Here is a 17,954-nt window from a genome sequence, read left to right as displayed (position 1 = left end):
TGCATCTTTTGGCTATTCGAAACGTGGGCAAAATCAGAAAAGTCTATTGGTTGGATAACTTATTATAATTTTTCTTTCCTTTTTAAAACTAATAGGATATTCAGTGAATGCACCGAGCAAGACGTTCACCACCTTTTGTACGTTCACCACCTGTAACTCGATCAAGACATCGTTTAACAAATATAGCTGCCGTTGATTTTTCTTTAGACTCGTCATCAAGTCGACCGAGTACTTCAACTCAAATTTCCGATAATCCAGTTTTTGAAACCAATATCACAATTGAGAATCCGGAGAATACTCAGGGACAATTCCGAGACCCTGATCCATTAATTATTCCTCCGGAACCACCAATCATTCAAACAGAGATTGTTGAGGAAGAAACCATTAAATCAGAAACCTCTAGTGATTCAGATACAACACTTCCAATCATGGAAAATCTAGAACCTCTAAGTATGGAAGAACGAATGAGAGCTAAGCGCACTGGCCAAGGTCACGCCATTATTAAGCCAGAAGTTAATGCGCCAGATTATGAAATCAAAGGACAAATTCTACACATGGTAACTAACCAATGCCAATTCAGTGGTGCACCGAATGAAGATCCTAACGAACACCTTCGTACGTTTAAAAGAATTTGTACACTATTCAAAATCCGAGAAGTGGAAGATGAGCAGATCTATCTCATGTTGTTTCCCTGGACTTTAAAGGGAGAAGCCAAAGATTGGTTAGAATCGTTACCTGAAGGGGCGATTGACACATGGGATGTTTTAGTTGAAAAATTTCTTAAACGATTCTTTCCGGCATCCAAAGCCGTGAGACTTCAAGGAGAAATTGTTACGTTCGCGCAAAATCCAAATGAAACATTATATGAGGCGTGGACAAGATTCGGAAGGATGTTGAGAGGATGTCCTCAACACGGATTAGATACTTTTCAAATAGTACAAATCTTCTATAAAGGCGTAGACATCGCCACACGAAAAGACATCGACATAACCGCTGGTGGATCCATTATGAAGAAAACCGCAACTGAAGCTTACAAGATCATTGATAGCACAGCCTCCCACTCACATGAGTGGCATCAAGAAAAAGATATCTTTCGATCATCTAAAGTGGCTAGAGCCGATTCTAGCCATGACTTTGATTCCGTTTCCGCAAAAATAGATGCTTTCGAAAGACGAATGGAAAAGATGAATAAAGATATTCACGCAATACGAATCAGTTGTGAGCAATGCGGTGGACCACACTTATTGAAAGATTGTCACATTGAACCAACGATGGAACAACGAGAGAATGTTTCCTATATGAACCAAAGGCCGGGAAATAATTATCAAAATAATTATCAACCGCCAAGGCTAAACTTAAATCGAAATCAAAACATTCTTTACAATCCAAAAGGACCCGACAATAACTCGTATAACCAACAAGGTCCGAATAACCAACCGACTCAAAACAACACTTTCAATCAACAAAGACCTAGCTTGTATAAACCACCACAACAACCCGAAGAGAAAAAGCCAAATCTAGAAGAAATGATGGCAAAGCTGATTGAATCTCAAACACAATTCATTACATCTCAAACCCAAACGAACGAGAGATTTGATCAGTCATTAAGAACTCAACAAGCTTCCATTTTGAATCTTGAAAAACACGTAGGTACTCTTGCTAGCATGATGAGTGAGAGGGAACAAGGAAAGCTACCGAGTAATACTGAAGTAAATCCTCGGAATGAGAATGTTAATATGGTTTCAACGAATTCTGAAAAACCAGCATCAGAAGATGGGAAGGTTTTAGATGAGAGTAACAATGAAGAAGTTACACCACCACCACCCGAGTATGTAAAGCCAGTGGTGGCACCATACAAACCACCCATCCCGTTTCCAAGAAAAGGAGTTGAGTATGAGCAAGTGATAGGTAATAAAGATTGTGATACCTCTGGAAAGAAGAAGAAGAAAAAGAATAAGAAAGTGCAAGAAACAAAAGCCGTAAATATAAACCCGGTGAAGACAGTTCCACCAAAACCTCCACCTAGGGTAGGTGATCCGGGTGAATTTATTGTTCCTTGTCTACTTAGTGATTGTGTCATGTATGATGCACTAGCAGATTTAGGTGCAAGTGTGAGTGTTATGTCTCTTTCATTATATAAGAGATTAGGGGTAGGTGAGTTAAGTCCAACGGATATGAGTGTTCGACTCTTTGATCAAACCATTAAGCACCCAGTTGGAATTGCTGACAACCTACCCATTCAAGTAGGTAATTTAACCTTTCTAGTCGAATTCATTGTCATTGACATAGAAGAGGACTCAAACATTCCTCTAATTTTAGGACGACCATTCTTAGCGTCCACCGGGGCGTTATTTGATGTAGGAAATGGAAGAATGACACTTAGTAGTGGTGACAAATCGATCACCTTTATGATTCGAAAGTCTAAATCTCCACCAGCCAAAACCGTTGAACCAGTAAAAACAATTGGTAAGAACCATGTGGTTTTACCAACTCCAACGGTAATACTTAGCAATAATGAAACGCCTAAGTGTGGGGAAAATGAAGTAACACCTAATGATGACATGATAACAAAGAACCCCGTTGTTGATACGAAATTAAATGATCCCGTTATTAATAGTTCAATGAAGAAACTTATTAAACGGATTCGCGATGCTAGAACCAAGGGGAACTTTAAGTTATGTAACCGTTTAGTATCCAATCTATCACCTAAAGAAAAGGAGAAACTAGTTGAAATTGTGGATATTACACAGGAATCCGACCAATGGCTTAAAGAAAAAGTCACGGATATGCAAGTTGATTATGGACCAAAAGAAATTGACGATGAAGTTAATCACAATTTCGACACCACAGTTACCTAAGTGTGGGGAGATTCAAATGTTCTAAGAAAATGTTATCTAGAGTTAGTTGTTCTGTTCTCGTGTAGTTCCGAGAATGGAATCCGATTGGTCTTTTCCGCTAGCAGACACTAAAGAACTAGTTTTCTCCCCCCATTCTGAATTTTTGTTTTTTTTAGGTTTTATATGAAATTAATATGCTTTTAAGTTTTGTGTGATATTTAAAAACAAAATTTACTTTAATTCATTAAGTTGAAAAAATGATTTCTAAAATTCGTCGTGAGTTGAAGACTAGGTCATTAAGCCGAAATTGCTTTACCCGAGGGTGGGACGGCAAATTTTGTTATCATTATTTTTAATTTTATTGATCTAAAGTATGCCAAAAAGATATTAGACTTTATAAATTTTTGAACGTAGGGTAATATACCCAACTTCAAAAATATGTATATATATGTTTGTATTTTATATTATGTACAAAACAGGGTAGAACAACGCACTTTCAAAGACTAACATTAAGTTCAGCAATAGCTACTGATTTTGACGACAAGAAGCAAAATATCAAATGTGATGTAAAATAATATGCTTACAAACTGGGTATTTTTAATCACTTTTCTACACTAATCACCCTCATGAATTTAAATTATAGTCTGATTTCATGCAAATGAGGGCATTGCATGATCTCAAGTGTGGGGAAGGGTTATAAATTCTCTCGGGTTTGCACTTAGTTTATTTGCCAAATTTTGTAAAAATTTGAAAAATTTTCAACTAAATGAACTCAAAATCATGTTTATACATATTTATGAACGATGAAAACTAGGTGTTAATACCGAAATTATCGTTACCTCGAAAAGGACATAAATTGAGAAACAACCTAAAATGCTTGAATTCATTTAAAATGGAATAAAGGAGAATAAAAAGGCAAAGAAAGAAACTAAGTGTGGGGAGAATGTACCAAGTTATTCAATTAAAAACTATCTATCACATATTTTTGTACAAACAATTGAAAATACTTTTGTTTTGAACGATAATCAACTGTTTTATCCGATGAAAGAAAAGAAGAGATGGATCTACACGATGAATCAATTCCATCATTTGAAGGAAGTAAAGTCTTCCGAAAAAGAAACGCGCTTCTTGATTTAGGTCATGAAGTTGTCGTCCAGACCAGCTGTAGGTTGACGAAAATCTAGAAAAGTCATCTCTAAAATCAGCAGGAAATCCACGGACCTCAGCATCAAACAGGGTCGCCATGTGGTCAGATTTATCCTAACCATGAGAAGGATTTATCTCGTACAATGGGGGGGCACCGTGCAAATTAGCTGGATAAGACTAATGAATCAGATCCCCAGAAAGGATAATCTCCTTAAAAGATCAAAAATCAGCTTTTAAGCCTGATATTACTCAATCCTTGAGATTGACTTTAAAGATTGAGAATTACAAACTCATGGAATTCAATGATATCTAAACTCGAGCTTGAACGAGAAAATATTTTGATCAAAAATGCAAACCGATTTGTTTTCTGAAAAACCATTTTCAATGCGTTCATTACCATTGAACGTAAAATCCTAAGAAATTCACCTGGAATTCATTAGGTCACCTGAACCAAATCGGGTGTCAACCGTAAGAACGGTGGTTGCATAGCATGGTCGGAGACAGGACCTTGTGCCAGACCGAAAAATCATAGGATGATCTTTACTATCGCTCCTACCAAGGATAGTTCTAGCATCCGACACGTTAAAAGACCATAATCATCTGCATGTCACGGGACATTGCCTTAACAGTTTCTTGTTCATCGCTTTCCTTTACAACCGGACGGTAGTTTGCCGAAAGGTAATATACGGAACAAGTAAACTGGATGTGTGCTTTCCGATACCGGGATAGCAGTGGATTACACGAACCTAAATGTTTTTAGCCAAAATATTGATCCACAAATATATTTTGCAACACCAATGGTGGATCAAATCAGAAAACTTATCTAGGGTAAAATCTAGCTTGAATTTTCAAAAGATTAAATGTTTTCATAAAGATCCAATTTCCTTAAAGGATCTAAATTTTTATAGTCATGTGGGACTGTAAACCGCCTTTCAAATGTGCACTTTGCTTTGGAAACCGAAAGTAAATCGGCTATTTGATTGCAAGTGTTGTTGACCTAAACCCAAGGCAACTGTGGATGACACACCCACCTTTAACCATCATTACTGTCATTGTTTATACCGCTATATCAAAATCACTGATGTACAAAATGTGATGAATAAAAAAGTGATTCATGTATGTTTTTATTTCAAGTTCTGTATTGCTTGAGGACAAGCAACGCTCAAGTGTGGGGATATTTGATAGTGTTCCAAATGAACATATATTTAGTAGCAATATCGTTCCAATATGTAAAGTTTTTAAATGTAATTTCCTTATTTTTAGTTGTAATAGTTAAATAAATAAGTGCGAAGATGAAAGACGCAAATTGCTCGAAAATGAAGATTTAAAGACAAAAACGAAGATTTGAAAGACCAAAACGTCCAAAAAGCTCAAAAGTACAAGATACAATCAAAAAGGTTCAAATTATTGATGAAGAACATCTAAAAATGACAAGAGTACAAGTTACAAAACGCAAAGTACAAGATATTAAATTATACGAAAGGACGTTCGAAAATCCGGAACCGAGGCATGAACCAACTTTCAGCGCTCGACGCAACGGTGTAAAAATTACGAGTCAACTATGCACAAGAATAAAATATAATATTTAAATAATTCATAATAAGAATAATATTAAATAATAAAAAGTTGTTATTTGAGCATAGTTCAGGGGTCGTAAATGAAAATTTCAATTCTAATTTGCCTATAAAAAGGCAACGATGTATTACGATGAAGTAAGACTTCTTTTTTTTCGATCAATTTCTCTATCTTTTTCTTACTTTTCTATATCAAATATCAATATCTATATTTATAATTCTCTATCATAATGTTAATGTAATAAGATATAACAATAATCTTAATTTTAAGTTTAAATTATGATAATAATAAGATTTATGATAGAGATCATTTGAGTGTGTAAGTCGAAATTCTGTCCGTGTAACGCTACGCTATTTTTAATCATTGTAAGTTATGTTCAACCTTTTTACATTAATGTCTCGTAGCTAAGTTATTATTATGCTTATTTAAAACGAAGTAATCATGATGTTGGGCTAATTACTAAAATTGGGTAATTGGGCTTTGTACCATAATTAAGGTTTGGGCAAAAGACCGACACTTGTGGAAATTGAACTATTGACTATTAATAGATGGGGGGTATTGTCTAATTGAGTGACAACTCATTGGAGTCTGTCGAACCTATCTTCAAATTAATTAACCTAATAATTAATAATGATTATGGTTGTCCTATTTAGTGATGTTCATATGGAATCTGTTATAATCATTTAATTAATCAATTGGGTTGGGTAATTGATTATTCATTCTGATCAAGTGGATGAATTAATATTCATAAACTAATTAAAACAGGGGTGAATTACATACAGTGATAACTGGTGTAATTGTTGACAGAAGTGATAACTGCGTCACAGTTTAAATCCTTAATCAGTTGGAATATTTGACTTCGGGTATAAGGGTAATTTGACGAGGATACTCGCACTTTATATTTATGACCGATGGACTATTATGGACAAAAACCAGATAGACGTATCAAATAAACCAGGACAAAGGACAATTAACCCATGGTAATAAATTAAAATCAACACGTCAAACATCATGATTACGGAAGTTTAAATAAGCATAATTCTTTTATTATATTTCTCATCGTATCTTTATTTACTGTCATTTTATTACTCGCAATTTTATTTTCTGTCATTTTATTTATCGCAATTTATTTTACGCACTTTAATTTTTGTCATTTATTTTTACGCTTAAAATCGACAAACCGGTCATTAAACGGTAAAACCCCCATTTTATAATAATACTACTACTTATTTATATATATATTTTTACAAATAAACTTAATAATATAGCGTTAACTTCACCAGCTCCCTGTGGAACGAACCGGACTTACTAAAAACTACACTACTCTACGATTAGGTACACTGCCTATAGTGTTGTAGCAAGGTTTAGGTATATCCCATCCGTAAATTAATAAAACTTGTGTCATATTTTGTAGTATTTTGTATTAAAAATAATACTATTTCGTACCCTCACGCTACATCATCATCTGATATAACTTATGTACTTGCTAAATGATGTTTATATACCATTATATCGATCTAAAACAAGCTAGAATCGTTTTTGGGTGTAAAAACTCCAAAAAACAGCTTGTTGATATTGTCGTCCGCGCGAACGAGATGTCAGCTTTTTGTGAAGTTTAAAATTGTCGTAACTTTTAAAACGTAACTCCGTTTTTGACAAATAAACTGTCTTTGGAAACGTAACAAAGTCTAATTTTCAATGATAAAGGTTTAAAATAGTAAAACAAACTTCAAATGGTGTCGTAACATATTGTAGCGTATATGCCTTGTTTTACGCGCGCACTGGTTTTGCTATTGAATGGGAAATTATGCAAACATGTCAAATATGGAACATAAAGTTATATAAATTAGGTTATAGTATGAAATGATGATTTTGATATGTGTTTCGGGTCACTGGTGCACCAGTTGTGGCGTTTGCGAATAGGTCAGGTGCAATCTCGACCCATGTGATGTGTTTAATTGTTTCAAGCTATATCATGATAGACATGATTTAGAAAAGTATAATAACTTAGTGTATGATGTTCTTAGGTGATAAAGTGGAAGTGGAGACTCAGTAACATTAGATCTCTGAGTTCTTGCTGGTAACTAGTGAGTGGGTAATACCTTTGTGGGTATTATCCTACGTAACAAGTGTAGTTACAGTAGTTATTATGATCCATGTTGGCATAGTGATGACTTGATTTTTATGTATACGATTAATAATGTAATTAGTGATAACTGATATGTTCACTGTGGTTTTGCCGTCATTGCCGTCAAGTCGTAGTCTTTGCAGTCTTTGACGTTGAGACAAGAGAGATCAACTTTGACGTAACGGTTGAGTCCAACTGCTATTGTAAATGATAGTATAATGTAATCAAAGGATTTGTTGCATCAGGCGGATTATATTGTGTTTCAATAGCAACCACTATCGGTAAGCCCAGTCTGATCCACTAATGTTATAGACCCCGCAAAGGGAGCCGGTCCTCTAGCAATGACGTATTCGTTTACAATGAAGTGTTCGCATAGTTGGATGTATTCTGCTTGATGGGCTTGTTGTTGTTATGATTATATTCATGTTGGTCTTCTCATTCACTTAGCTTCGTGCTAATTCCCAGTAATTTCTCCCATGCATGGTTTATTGTTTTGCATGCTAGAGTCGGGAGATAGTTAGTGATACTTTTGGCTATGTTTAACACGTCCAAACTCTGTCTCTATTTGTAATATTTAACTGTTTTCGAACGTAACACTAGGTGGTTTATGTAATATACATTAATGATATGTTTTAATGTATATATAATTATAAATATCATGTTTGTTTAAATACTTCTGATGTGAATACAAAAAGGTACGGTGTTACAAATAATATAATCATCGAACTTTTATGCAGAGTTAATAAAACTGTATAATAAAAGCATGTACTAATTTAGTGTCTAATTTTATAAAACATATGAATATGATGGATCATCACGTATCCGTTGTAATTTTATGGTATTAACTAGTTAATAATTACCAATCTCTATGATAGTGAAAACATGAATTGTAGTTTTGTGTTTTAAATATGTAATTTTGCTTGTAGTTTTGAGGGGATGCTTTTATAATTATAACTTACTTGAGAGATAGAAATGTAATTTGAGGGTGTAAAAGGTAATTTATCAGGGTTATAAAATGTAATTGTTCTATTTAATACAAAACTTATTAAACAAAACATACCAAAATTTTTGCCGAGATTTATCTTTTTCTTCGTCGCGAGTTAGGTTTCGCCGCCTTGTGCATTGAACTCGGAATAATTTTTTAAATTAAATGTAATAAATTATATTCAAAACAAAAATTTCACGTGCTACTAATGGAGCTTTGTTTTTAAGCAAAAAATATGAACTGATTTAAAATTACCATTTATATCCCTATATTATGCCTGAGTATACAGATATAATTATCATAATATTAAATATACATGACTTCCCCTGAAGTACCATATATTGCTGAAATAACTAATAACTTTTCTATTATAAAATTTGAGGAGTAAAAAAATTAAAAAAATTTTAGTGTTTTTCGACTAATTAATGTTAACAAACCGACATGCCCAATAATTGGAGATTAGATCTTTTGTAATTATCCATGATTAGCATAACATGTAACTACTTATGGATCCTAATGGTGGTTGAACATGTATCCAATGGAAGGATTGGATACACATTGATTGTAACGGATAAGCGTTTAAGGACTTTGTAGTTTTAACTTTCTGGTCCAGATTAACGTGAATAACCCTAGTTGAGATGATTATCTTCAAGAGGGTGGTTAAAACGTTCCCACCATTGTTGGTTCAACCGTAACATTGGCTGTAAAGTGGTTTCATAGGGTTTATGTTCATGGAACATACCTGTTACCGTAGATTGATGTTTCAATGTAATCGTTAGTCGAGTATCCAAAACATGAGTGTCGAATGAATGAAGTTAGGGTTTATATTTATAGTAAAACCCTATACCTACATATCCTTAATAAAGTCTAGATCCCTTTTAACTAACTTCCATAACTAACGGGATCATAAGTGGAAAAGGAATACGATTAAATAAGGATAAGATCGTAAGTTAAATAAAGATAAGATTGTTTTCATGCGCACTAAGCAAAACAGTGTTGTGCGCTCCATTTTGCATGCGGCATTGAGCAGAGCTTAATTAAATGCGCGTGCACCAGTACGTGATACGCTCGAGCGCTGGGCGCGGGAGTACGCGTATCATTAAATGGTCCGTAAATGAATGGAATGGGCTTAAAATTGTTTGTAACTGTATGCAAACACATGATATATTAACTAGATATGATAACAAACTGCCGTCAACAATAACTACAAAATAGATGCAACGAAGCACGTCAGACATTCAGACCTATTTCTCTGTAGAAATAAAGAATGAAAAGGAAACGGTTCTCCCCATGTACTTTGTGTCATGGGATAGGGAGAGGTCATGAGTTCTGTAACATCCTACCTTTAGGCCTAGTAGGTAATGACTTATTTACCCTTCTGTGCTATAATAGTGATTTTAATAATTATGTGTTTTATAATTATTGTATATGGGATAATGTGCGTTTTGTGACAAGGGTCACAGAACATATTTCCTTTTGTGATTTGGACTTAAAACGAACAAGTTATTAAGGATTTCGTATTTCTTGAATAACTGGTAAATACCCATGTGAGACACGGAGTAGGATTCTTCAAAGTGAAGAAACCCTTGTTGGGTTAAAACCTCTTCTACTTCTCTTTATTTCCATTTTTGGAAATTAAAACACCTACACACAAATACTCCCAAACCCTAAAATTCCTAATCCCAAATCTTGTGTTCTTGATCTCATTTTTAAGCTAGAAATCATTCCTTGTGATTTCAGTAACATCATAAGGTATTTTACAAGCGATTTCATGTTCTAATTCGAGTTAAAATCAGTGATTTTCTTAGTTTTTATGTCAAAGTGGGTTTTGAATCAAATCTTGCATTTGAAGTGTTGTTTTATGTCAAATTGATGTTAGAAAACGTTTTTGTATGAGTTATATATGTTTTCTAAGTGATTTGTAGTGTCAAAATAGTGCAAAAACGAGATTTGGGGCTCAAAATAGTATCACGTACTGATGAACAGCTCCCGTACGGTTGCAGGATGCATCCGTACGGTTATGGGGTGTATCCGAGTTATTTCTGGTGCAACCGAGCGGTTGCAGGTGCATTCGGGCGGTTGCAGGTGCCACCGGGCGGTTGCAGGTGCAACCGGGCGGTAGCAGTCTGTCAGCTTTTTGAAAAACTTGTTTTGGCCGTAACTTTCAAACCGTAACTCCGTTTTTATGAATAAACTACCGTTGGAAATGTAATGAGATGTACTTTCTAATGGTGAAGTTTTAAAACACTGAATCAAACTTTAATTTTGGTCAAAATGACGGGATAGCGTGTATGCCTCGTTTTGCACGTTTGCGATAGTTGCACTTGAATGGGAAATTATATAAACTTGTCATATATTGATATATTAAGCTATATGATGTTGTTTAGAGTATAAATTGATGATATTATTAATTGGATATGTGCTAACTTGAGATATGATATTCTCAGGTAATAAAGGAACGGAGAAGACTCAGTGATATAAGACAACTGAGTACTTGTGCTTCTAGGTGAATGGGATTATCTTTATGGATGTGATTATATAGTGACAAGTATAGTAATCCGTGCCATGCTTATAATTAGACTGTGTAATGAGTCTGTGACCAGTATTGTAACTATATGTGATTATGTGCGCACCAGGAGTAGTAGGAGTTTCCCATTTGCTAATGACTTCGATTTTTGATGGATCGACCTTAATACCTTGATCACTTACAACATGACCAAGAAATTGAACTACGTTCAACCAAAATTCACACTTGGATAATTTGGCATAGAGTCGTTCTTGTCTCAAGAGTTCAAGCACAAGTCGCAGATGTTGTTCGTGCTCTTCTTCGCTTTTAGAATAGACCAAAATATCATCGATGAACACGATAACAAATTTGTCGATATACTGTTTGCACACACGGTTCATGAGGTCTATGAACACCGCCGGTGAGTTAGTGAGATCAAATAGCATTGCAAGAAATTCATAACTACCATAACGAGTCCGGAAAGCGGTTTTGGACACATCTTCCCCCTTAACCCTTAGTTGATGATAACCCGAGCGGAGATCGATTTTTGAATATACACAAGACCCTTGTAGTTGATCAAAAAGGTCATCAATGCGAGGAAGAGGATATCGGTTCTTAACCGTCAATTTGTTTAGTTCACGATAATCAATGCACATTTGTAGGGATCCATCTTTCTTCTTAACGAACAAAATCGGAGCGCCCCATGGTGAATGGCTAGGTTGAATAAAACCACGGTCAAGTAGTTCTTGGATTTGACTTTGTAATTCTTGCATCTCGGATGGAGCAAGTCTATACGGTGCACGTGCTACAGGTGTGGTTCCCGGAATAAGATCAATTTGGAATTCTACCGGTCGATGAGGTGGAAGGCCTGGCAATTCGTCGGGAAATACATCGAAAAAGTCACTAACAATTGGCACATCATCGATATGCTTCTCGTCGATCTCGACTTTCTTAACATGGGATAGAATCGCGAAACAACCTTTACAAAGGTATTTTTCAACTTTAAGGCACGAGACGAGGTTGAGTCCGGTGCAACTCTTATCGCCATAGACAATCAAGGGTTCACCATTCTCGATAGGAATTTGAATCGCTTTAAGATTGTAAGGGATGTGAGATTTCGTTTTGGCTAACCAATCCATACCAATGATTACATCGTAGCCCCCTAGTTCTATAGGTATCAAGTCAATTTCAAACTCTTTACCCATTAAGTTCAACGTACACCCCCGATAAAATTTGTCGGCACTCAATAGTTTCCCGTTGGCCACTTCAATGGTATAAGTAGTATCTAGTGGGAGTGGTGGAGTGCTAAAAGAATGAGTCAAAGTCTTGGATACAAAACTCTTATCGGCACCCGAATCGAATAAGCAAGAGACATAAGAATTGTTGAGAAGAAACGTACCCGTGACTAGTTCATTGTCATCTCGGGCTTCCTTGGTGTTAATGTTGAAAGCTCGGCCACGCGTATTGGGGTTATCTTTATTCTTTGGGCATGCATTTCTGTAATGACCCGTTTGACCACATTCGTAACAAGTGACCGTCTTTGGTGTATTGGGCCCCTTTCGAGCGACAGGGGCGGCACTTTTACAATCGTTGGCCTTATGACCAATTCCTTGGCACCGACGGCAATTTAGCTTGCCACATTCACCAAAGTGATGCTTGTTGCATTTGTTGCAATGAGGTAGGTTTCCGGCATAACCCTTCTTACCGTTGAAGGTGAAAGACTTCTTGGCGAAGTTGTTGTTGTTGTTACTTGATTGGGGGGCTTCCCACTTTCTTTTGTTACCACCCACTTTATCCTCGACCTTAGGTGTTGGTACTACAATTTTGTCCACCGTTTCTATCAATTTGCGGGCCATCTTCAAAGCTTCTTGATGATTAGCAGGTTTGGATGACATTACCCCGTGTTTGATGCTCTTTGGAAGACCATCCATGTAAAGTTCAACCCTTAGAGACTCGGGGTTCACAAGGTTTGGGCACATCAAGGCTAGTTCGGAAAATCGTTGATTGTAGGCCTTGAGATCGTTTCCGACCGCTTTTAAAGTTCTTAGCTCTTGTTCGAGCCTTCGGGTTTCTTCACGAGGAAAATATTCGATGATCATCTTTTCCCTTAAATCGGCCCAAGAGAGGGCGTGGGCTTCATCGGTACCCACCGATTGTACATAGGTGTTCCACCAAGTGAGCGCGACACCGGCGAAAGTGTGAGTGGAGTACTTGACCTTGTCTTGGTTCCGACAACCGCTTATGCTAAAGACGGCTTCCGTTTGCTCAAACCATCGGGTGAGCACAACCGGTCCCCCGGTTCCATCGAAGGTGTGAGGTTTGCACCCCATGAAAGCTTTATAGGAGCATCCCTCGTTTGAATTACCGGCTCCATTGTTGTTGTTGTTGTGGTTGTTGTTATTGTTATTATTGTTGGATGAATGACCGGCCATGACCGCATCCACGGCGATGGCTATCATTCGTTGTAGAGCTTGTTCGGGTGTTTCATGGCGTGGTACACGACGAGGAGGCATTGTTCCTTCAAAACACAAGAATATCGTTGATTAGTATTCTCAATAATACTAACCGTGATATGGAATAAGGATGAAGAGAAAATTTTCCTTGACTCACCTTAAATTCTTTATGTCGTAATGTCGGAACGTTCATATGAGTCACTGTAATATAATCCCAGCAATTATATTACCCTAATTCATATGTACATTCGACATTATTTCACTAATTCAAGGTGGCGTGTCAATCAAATTAAACAACGTGAGATTAAGATGGAATAAAAGTTAGATATGAATAGAAGAGTTCGAGTATAAATGAACAAGTAGTCAAGTAATCCCTACTTCAAGTCTATATGCTGGTTGTAGTCTAAACTCACTAATGTACCATATGACTCGGGGTTGACACCAATGAACTCTAAATCCCTACAACCAACGCTCTGATACCATCTGTAGCGACCTAACAAAATCGTCATTGATGGCGCCGTCTACTTAGGACCCGTTACGTGGTCATAAGTCTTTAAAACAACGTTTGACCAAAAATATGTCGCATTCATTTCAAATGTAAAGATTGTTTCAAAGTTTACAAGAATAGTTTAACCATAAGTTACGTTATAAGTACAAATGAAACCTATGCGACACAATTTAAAAGTAGCCAAAAGACGCTCCATGTATGCATATATACTCGACATCCAATGCAAGTATCAAAATAATGAGCGGAAACATGTATCACAAAACGTTCAAGGACCTGAGAAAAACATAGAAATCTGTCAACGAAAACGTGGGTGAAATCATAGGTTTAAGTAATTAAGTAAGTACAAATGAACCACAAGATTTATAACATTGAAATAATAGTAAACCATTCTAAAATTTGTTATCACGAGCACCCAATTATCACAGCTTAACTTTCCATCCATAGAACCCCATCACAATAGTGTTAGAACATACACTGTTTCTCGAAAATATATTTCATCCAATAACGGTAGCGAACCATCCGAATGAGGGTTTGTCAAACCCATATGGCCATACAACATAAGTTCTCGCTTACACCCGGCAAGTGTAACTAATGATAATCGAATTGAGGATTTTTTTTCTAACTCGTATGTAGAATGTTTGTTTTCGTACTTGTGTTCAGTTTGTAAGACGGAACGTTTATCTTTTCTCATCCCAAATGTAAGTTTAAAAGAGTAAAAGTAGGACTATGATCTCACCTTGAGTGCACGAGTAATAAAGTACTTCACAAGTAAACGTGTGCAAGTACAATTGCTAGTCTTGAGCTAAACAAGTAGGTTGTATTGAAATGTCCCGTTCATATTGATTATAAACGTTCCATATTAATTGATTTCGTCGCGAGGTTTTGACCTCTATATGAGACGTTTTTCAAAGACTGCATTCATTTTTAAAACAACCATAACCTTTATTTTATCGATAAAGGTTTAAAAGCATTACGTAGATTATCAAATAATGATAATCTAAAATATACCGTTTACACACGACCATTACATAATGGTTTACAATAAGAATATATTACATCAAAAATAAGTTTCTTGAATGCAGTTTTTACATAATATCATACAAGCATAGACTCCAAATCTTATCCTTATTTTAGTATGCAACAGCAGAAGCTCTTAATAATCACCTGAGAATAAACGTGCTTAAAACGTCAACAAAAATGTTGGTGAGTTATAGGTTTAACCTATATATTATCAAATCATAATAATAGACCACAAGATTTCATATTTCAATATACATCCCATACATAGAGATAAAAATCATTCATATGGTGAACACCTGGTAACCGACATTAACAAGATGCATATATAAGAATATCCCCATCATTCCAGGACACCCTTCGGATATGATATAAATTTCGAAGTACTAAAGCATCCGGTACTTTGGATGGGGTTTGTTAGGCCCAATAGATCTATCTTTAGGATTCGCGTCAATTAGGGTGTCTGTTCCCTAATTCTTAGATTACCAGACTTAATAAAAAGGGGCATATTCGATTTCGATAATTCAACCATAGAATGTAGTTTCACGTACTTGTGTCTGTTTTATAAATCATTTATAAAACATGCATGTATTCTCATCCCAAAAATATTAGATTTTAAAAGTGGGACTATAACTCACTTTCACAGATTTTTACTTCGTCGGGAAGTAAGACTTAGCCACTGGTCGATTCACCAACCTATAACAAATATGTACATATATATATATCAAAGTATGTTCAAAATATATTTACAACATTTTTAATACGTTTTACTGTTTTAAGTTTATTAAGTCAGCTGTCCTTGTTAGTAACCTACAACTAGTTGTCCATAAGTAGATGTACAGAAATAAATCGATATATATTATCTTTAATCAATCCACGACCCAGTGTATACACGTCTCAGGCTTGATCACAACTCAAACTATATATATTTTTGGAATCAACTTCAACCCTGTATAGCTAACTCCAACATTACTGCATATAGAGTGTCTATGGTTGTTCCAAATAATATATATATATGGGTCGATATGATATGTCAAAACATTTGCATACGTGTCTATGGTATCCCAAGATTACATAATATATTAGAATACATGTATAATACAATATAAGTTAGCTAGGATATGATTAATATAGATTTGTTACCAATTTTCACGTAGCTACAACAAGCAAAAATAACCAATCTTGTTTTACCCATAACTTCTTCATTTTAAATCCGTTTTGAGTGAATAAAATTGCTATGGTTTCATATTGAACTTAACTTTATGAATCTATACAGAAAAAGTATAAGTTTATAGTCAGAATTACAGGTTACAAGTCATTTTTGTAAAGGTAGTCATTTCAGTCGAAAGAACGACGTCTAGATGACCATTTTGGAAAACATACTTCCACTTTGAGTTTAACCAAGATTTTTGGATAAAGTTTCATGTCCATAAGAAAAATCATTTTCCCAGAAGAACAACTTTTAAATCAAAGTTTATCATAGTTTTTAATTATCCAAACCAAAACAGCCCCCGGTTTCACTACGACGGCGTATATCCGATTTTATGGTGTTCATCGTGTTTCCAGGTTCTATATTATTAAGTTAGCATATCATATAGATATAGAACATTTATTTAGTTGATTTTAAAAGTCAAGTTAGAAGGATTAACTTTTGTTTGCGAACAAGTTTAGAATTAACTAAACTATGTTCTAGTGATTACAAGTTTAAACCTTCGAATAAGATAGCTTTATATGTATGAATCGAATGATGTTATGAACATCATTACTACCTCAAGTTTTCTGGATAAAACCACTAGAAATGTGAAAAATAGATCTAGCTTCAAAGGATCCTTGGATGGCTTGAAAGTTCTTGAAACATAATCATGACACAAAAACAGTTCAAGTAAGATTTTCACTCGAAATAAGATTGTTATAGTTGTAGAAATTGAATCAAAGTTTGAATATGAATATTACCTTGAATTAGAAAGATAACCTACTATAAATAACAAAGGTTCCTTGATCTTAGATGACTACTTGGAATGGATTAGAAAGCTTGGAAGTAGACTTGCAAACTTGGAAGTATTCTTGATTTTTATGAAACTATACTTATGGAATTTATGAAGAACACTTAGAACTTGAAGATAGAACTTTAGAGAGATCACTTAGATGAAGAAAGTTGAAGAATGAAAGTGTTTGTAGGTGTTTTTGGTCATTGGTATATGGATTAGATATAAAGGATGTGTAATTTTGTTTTCATGTAAATAAGTCATGAATGATTACTCATATTTTTGTAATTTTATGAGATATTTCATGCTATTTGCCAAATTATGGTTCCCACATGTGTTAGGTGACTCACATGGGCTGCTAAGAGCTGATCATTGGAGTGTATATACCAATAGTACATACATCTAAAAGCTGTGTATTGTACGAGTACGAATACGGGTGCATACGAGTAGAATTGTTGATGAAACTGAACGAGGATGTAATTGTAAGCATTTTTGTTAAGTAGAAGTATTTTGATATGTGTCTTGAAGTCTTTCAAAAGTGTAAGAATACATATCAAAACACAATATGTATATACATTCTAATGGAGTTGTTAAGTCTTCGTTAGTCGTTACAATTAAGTGTTGTTTTGAAACCTTTAAGTTAACGATCTCAATTAATGTTGTTAACTCAATGTTTATTATATCAAATGAGATGTTAAATTATTATATTATCATGATATTATGATGTATGAATATCCCTTAATATGATATATACATTAAAATATCGTTACAACGATAATCGTTACATATAAGTCTCGTTTCGTAATTCTTGGGT

This window comes from Rutidosis leptorrhynchoides, chromosome 8 (genome assembly GCF_046630445.1).
Source record: "Rutidosis leptorrhynchoides isolate AG116_Rl617_1_P2 chromosome 8, CSIRO_AGI_Rlap_v1, whole genome shotgun sequence".
Classification (NCBI taxonomy): domain Eukaryota; kingdom Viridiplantae; phylum Streptophyta; class Magnoliopsida; order Asterales; family Asteraceae; genus Rutidosis; species Rutidosis leptorrhynchoides.
Note: the sequence above shows the minus strand (reverse complement) of the source record.